Genomic DNA, 6,423 nt, shown 5'->3' with positions numbered 1-6,423 from the left:
CTTGCTGGCAGGTTTGAATGGGAAGACTGCAGGTGGTTGGGGGGGCCCTTATTATCTGGGGGGCTGGGAGCAAAGTGCCAGCTTCAGCGTACTTGTTGAAAGTGCTCTTGGAGGAAGAACAGGCTGTGTCTCGGGTGGTCGCGTAAGATTTCACTGCCCTCAAGAGGAGCCTGCAAGGAGAACAGTCACAGTCCCATTATGATATTTTTTGGGGGGGAGGGGGGGCTGTCTGTGTGTGTAGAAGTTCACCAGTCTTTCCAAGTGGGATCAAGGTGTGGTGGGTTTTTTAAACTCTCCTGAGGTGTGCCCCTTTCACCCCTTGTGCGTTACATTGCCCGGGCGGAAAGGTGACCGTGGTCACTTGGTAGAAGCTGGGTTTAGTTGACAGTCCGGAAACACTCCCTCTTGGGCAGAGCAGTGTGTGCCCGAGTCAACTTGGGCCCTTTGAGAAGCGGAGGTGGCAGATTGCTTAGAAAGTTTGTTCTCTGAAACCCTGCCAGCATCTTTTAGCAATGCAGGGCCCGTCGTGTGGGCGGCTGCTTGGGCATCTGCTCTAGGTAGAGCTTGACAAGGTATAAGCCAAGAAGTGACATTTATGCTTCAGAATAAGGTTTGGGGTGGGGAGCCAGGCTGGGACATCTGTCACTGTTGAATAAGATGCTAATGTCTTTGGCCGCGGTTAGGGCTGCAGAGGCAGCAGTCTCCACACGGGGGCAGCAGGCTGCCAAGTTGGGAACTTCCCAGCAATCGCTTGCCTGCCTGCTCATTCAGGCACCGGAGGAGCCTTGCTGCCCCGCATCCCTGGGAGTGTGGCGGAAGCCCCAGACCTGAGAAGCAAACTGGCGTTCTGTTCGTGCTCTGAACTCTGTCCAACTGGCCCATGCTTAGCACGTCATTCTGCATGGCTGTAGTGTGGTTGAGCAGAGCAAATTCTACTGAGGTTCCACAGTTTAATATGTGCCACAAGATTGTGAACTAGAACAGTTCAAACCAATGCAAGAACATACTAGCCTTCAATATATTCAAGAGGAATACAGAATACCAGAGTTGGAAGGGACCTTGGAGGTCTTCTAGTCCAACCCCTGCTTGGGCAAAAGACCCTATAATATTTCAGATGAATGGCTGCCCAATTTCTTCTTGAAAACCTCCAGAGGTGGAGCATCCAAAAGAGAATCTGGCAACCCCGTGGGCCAGATGCGTAATGCATAGGACACGCCCACCCCAGCTCCATAAAGGGGGGGAGGTCACAAAATGTGATGGCAACATGACACCGCGAGTTTGATACCCGTGCTCTTAAAGACAAGCCATTCCCCAGGTTAATTGTTCTCGCTGTCAGGAAATTCTTATTTCTAGGTTAGGCCTCCCACTATCCCCCAGATTTAAGAAGGGTGGATCATAGAATCATAGGGCCGGAAGGGACCTTTGAGGTCTTCAATCCAACCCTCTGCTCAAGCTGGACACCCTATACCATTCCAGACAATTGGCTGCCCGTCTCTTCTGGAAAACCTCCAGCAATGGAGCTCCCAGAGCCTCTGGAGGCAAGTCATTCCACTGACTAATAGTTCTTGCTGCCAGGAAATTCCTCCTGAGTTCTAGGTTGCTTCTCTCCTTGATTTAGCTTCCATCCGTTGTTGCTGCTACTCCTGCCATCTGGTGCTTTGGAGAAGAGGCTGAGCCCTCATCCGAGGCCTCGAGCCCACACTGACTTAAGGAGTTTCTAAGGAGCTTCAAGACCTTCAAAATGAACGACCCCTGGGTCCCAGGGCAAGCCCTTCCAACAGACTCCTCTTCAACAAATGCTAAACTGCCACACATTCAGAGGGCATCAAGGCAGACCTATTCCCTCTCTAGCTGAGCTTTAACTGGCTGTGGGATTTTGGGAATCCACCTAAGTTGCTTTGGTTGGGAAACGTTTAGCAACAAAACCTTGTTACTGCTGTGGAGCCTAGGAGCCATTGCCCTGGGCAGATGGCACAGCAGGTCCGATCCATCCGTCACCTGATCTCGGCGCACATTCCTTTCATGTGTCCCTTTCTCTGTGGGGCTTCCTGGCTAGATCTCTGTGCTAGAAAGAAGATAACAGTTCTGGAGAAAACTCCAACTGCTGGGCAATCGGTGTCAGCAGCAGGCCTGGAGAAGCAATTGGCAGGGGAAAGTGTTCCCAAGCCTTCCCCAGGAAGCAGCCAATGATGCCAACTGTTCTCCCTGGAGACAGGACATTCTCCCTCCGCTCTCTTAATGGCTCTGGGCCAAATAGCCAGATTCCTGGGCATCGGCTGCTCAGGCGGTCGGCACAGACAGGAAAGTGGCTACTCCGGTTATACCTTCCTGGCTTGCAAAAGCTGCCAACCTTAGACTGCGTAAGCGGACACCTCAGCCCAGTGCACCTGATGGGGAGGCCATCCTGGTAGGTAAACCCTCCCCCTTGGAGCATGTTGGATGGTGTCTTCTTCAAGAGGGAACACTGGGCAGGTGGGGCTTCCTCTGTCAGAGGTCACCTTGTCCTCCAACCGGTCAGTTTAGTTTCATGTGTTGGAAATGATTCCACACACAAAAAATTGGATTGGTAAAAAAAGAAGTTTATTTATCCAAAATAAAATTTAAAAAGGCCGTTGGGTCTTGGCGGGAAACTTCAACAGGAATTTGGTTTTATGGTTTTATGCCTTCTGTTGGGCCCCACCTCTGTGTTTCTGGTTCCTGTGTAAGAAATGCATCCTGATTGGTTGTAAAACTCCCAGGGGGTGGGGGTCTTAGCTAACTTGTCTCCCAGGCTTGCTTGAGCTTGCCATGTGGTGAATTTCTGTTGCTAGATGGGTCCTCTTATGTCTTTATGTATGTATGACTGTATGACTGTAACCTTGTTGCTGGTATCCTTAAGATTTATATTGACTGTTTCCTAATTTGATTTGATTGCTTATTTGTTCCCCATGACTATCATTAAGTGTTGTACCTTATGATTCTTGACGAATGTATCTTTTCTCTTATGTACACTGAGAGCGTATGCACCAAGACAAATTCCTTGTGTGTCCAATCACATTTGGCCAATAAAGAATTCTATTCTATTCTTTTGCATTGCAGATGATGGCCCATTGACAAAGGTGGGGGGACAGGGAGCTGCTTTGTCTTTAAAACATGTTTCTCCATTTCTCATCCAGGGAAATATAATATTCTGCCTTTTTAATATTTCTTAAAATATTTCATTTTTTAGGAGAGGGGTGGGTTTATTTCCTACACATGGCCTCAGGACTAAAGGAAAGGGTTCCCATCCATTGTCCAAGCAAAGCTCCTCAGATGCAGCTACTCGTTCTCCTGTGGTGCTCCAGGTCCTTGGTTATGTTCTTCTGATCTCAGACCCCTTTTTTCCCTCTGCTTTCCGAGATGATGTGATCCGATTTGCTTACAGGATTCCTTGTGGGAGGAGAGCCACGTTAGTCTCCAGGAGCCAAAAGCCAGGAGGAGGTTTGGTTGCTGCTTCTCCAACTCACCAATGGGATTCAAAGGCAGAAGCCTCTGAGAGATGGGTTAGTCAGGAAGGGGCGACCAGGCTCCAGACATTCTGCAGGATTCCTGGAATGGCACTCAGAGAAGAGATGTCACCGGAGTCCTTTCGCAATCTGTAGGAGTCCGGAAATAGGCCAACCTTCCTAGTGGTGCTCAAGGCTCACAAGCTGGAGGGGGAGGGGGAGGGGGCTGGCTGAGGAAGGCTCTACAGCCACCGTAGCTCATGCATTGGTCATGCTCATTGGTCATGACGGATGTGTCTCAGCTGCCAGGAACAAATCCCAGTTAGGGATTAGGAGAACATGTTTGGGCTCAGTGGCTTCAGGCCAGCCCTGAGCCAGTCACGACTTCCACAGCGCAAATACAAACCTCATCTTCCGGGGATGCGCAAAGAATTTGCACCTCTCAGTTGTGTCACTGCAGAACACCTGAGCACCCCAAAGGCCAGAAGCCCATTGAGGAGGGGGAAGCACCCTCCAGCTGCCCTCTGTGTGTGCATCATTTTACATGCTGAGAGTGGTATTCAAGTTGCCGGGTTGCATTGATTAAGATCCAGCCAGGAGAACGCTCGGCCGCATTTTAAGCGTAACGTTGCAATTGTCTTGGAGTGTGCCTCCATGCTCATATGTGCCGGGAGTCATGGCAGGTGTGGAAGGGGGCGGAAAAGGAAGTGGTGCCTGAGGTGCCCTTTGGAGAACAACTTGTGGATTCAGGAATGACCTTCGGATGACAGAGCACGGCTGTAAACATAAAAGCCACGTTGCAGACTGGCAAACCTTCCGTTATGTATGCATCATACCTTTTTTGTTCCTGAAAAAGAAAAAAGCAATAATGTGCGGCATACACAAAAGCCAGAACACTATTGAGGAGTGACTCACAGTTATCTGCTGTGGCTGAACAGATAAAATGTCATTTCTCAAGTGTGGAATGGTTCGGTTCAAAATATGGTTCCTGAAATGAGCAGAATCTGGCCCGGCTCGGCTCACTGAAGCACAGAGGGCTCCGGTTTGGGTTTGCTGATTCGTTTCGTTTGGGGTTTTGGGCGGGTGGGAGGAAGACCCCAAAGCCAATAGTGAATTATGCTGTCCTTGCCTATAAACTCATCACTTGGTGTTTTTCTACACTTTAAAGACTCGTTTTAAAGCGATGGCTCTCCTTCCTCTTCCCAAACCTGAAATGAAAACTCCAGCCCCATCATGGGCAATCCAAGGCCCAGGAAAACACTGACCTGCTGAGGCAAGACGACCTTCCTTGCACCTTAATTCAGAGGGTGGGCTTTCCAGGAGGGTGCCTGTGGGGGATACACCAGAGCAGCAGGTGGGTTGCATTGTTGTTGATTTTAGAGTTATCCTCTCTGGGCTGAAAGGCAGAGTACAAAGCATTGAGTTGGGAAGGACCAACATATGACAATGTTTTTATGTTGCTCGGGGCAACCAGGTATGTGAGTCCATGATGCTGCATCTGGGGGAACATCATCAAAAAAAGAAGATAGCAAATTGGCCATAAAAAGCACCCTCAGGCACCCGGCCTCAGAACGGCGGCTCCCTCCCTTCCCGAAGGATGGATGGAGCAATAAGGCCACTAATGAAACCATCTGTCTGCAGAGCCCCTCCCTGGCCAGACAGAGGCTCCACCCCCGCCTGCCTAGGGCAGCTGAGCTTTCTTCTGCCTTTCCAGCTGCCCTGGCTAGTTGGGGCTGGCGGGGGCTCCCTGGCACGCCTGGAAGCAGGACTGACCTGATCTTCGGGTGGGCAGATTCCTGCCAAAGCTGCTTTTTGCTTGCTTGCCTGCCTGCCTGCCTTGCCTGTTTCTCTTGGACCTCGATCCTTCCCTAGGCTGGCCTATGAAACTCCTGCCTGGTTTACGGCCGATGGGATCCCGAGTGCTGTGCAGCTGAAGACGGTCAACTGAAGCTTCCGTGACTCGAAGCCCACAGAGTAACAACACCTGCAAGAAAATAATATTTACCACTTGCAGGCAGATTGGGAAGTATTTCAAATGTGTTTCTGCATTAATCTTTTCTTGTTTGGCTGTGTAAGATTGGCTATTATTTATTATTATATACACAATGATGTGAAATCACAGCTGCTGGTTCTTTAGCTGGTTGGCCTTCATTCACGCTGAACTCTTCCCAAAAACCTAGGATGTCGAAACCTGGCCTAGTGTATGTGTAGATCCAAGCAGGGTGGCCGTTTGCGATGGGCAGATGGAAATGTTGTCAATGCCCAGATTTTCTAAGTGCTGTCCAAAATGTTTCTGTGTGGCACTCCGTGTGCAATAATCACCAGGAACACCACAGCTGGTTTATGCCATAATCATTCAACTTCAGTTTTTAGATCTTGATCCTTTGTGATCTTCTGGAATTCTTTGTCTTCTATTCTGCTGTCCCTGGTATTGCCACATACATTATCCACACCTTCTTCTTTTCATTTGCAGTTAAATCTGGCGTGTTATTAGCCAAGACATTATCTGCTTGTATTTGCAATATTTTAATATGCTTATTCCTAACTTCCTTTTCAACTCATACGTTCTCACCAATTGTTTATTGCTGGCATATGTGATAATTTTTACAGATTTTTCCAATGAATCGTTTTGGAGACTATGTGATGTCATTGTTTATTATCTCTGTGATTTTCTTGCATGAGCTGAATGTACAATCTACTGTTTCTTCTGCATTTTTGCACAATCTGCACGTTTTAATATTATTTTTACAGTTGGTCACACAGCCAGCCAAATATTTAGACTGAATTTGGCAATTTTGTCCACCTATTGCCGTGATGGCGAATTTATGGCACACGTGCCACAGGTGGCACACAGAGCCATTTCTGCGGGCACACGAGCCGTTGCCCTAGGCCAGCTCCACTGCGCATGTGTGCATGCCTCCCGCCGGCCAGCTGATTTTCAGGTTTCTGTTGCAGACGC

Source organism: Pantherophis guttatus, chromosome 11 (genome assembly GCF_059756535.1).
Source record: "Pantherophis guttatus breed Tessera chromosome 11, ASM5975653v1, whole genome shotgun sequence".
NCBI lineage: Eukaryota > Metazoa > Chordata > Lepidosauria > Squamata > Colubridae > Pantherophis > Pantherophis guttatus.
The sequence above is the reverse complement of the archived record's forward strand: the minus strand, read 5'-3'. Positions refer to the sequence as shown.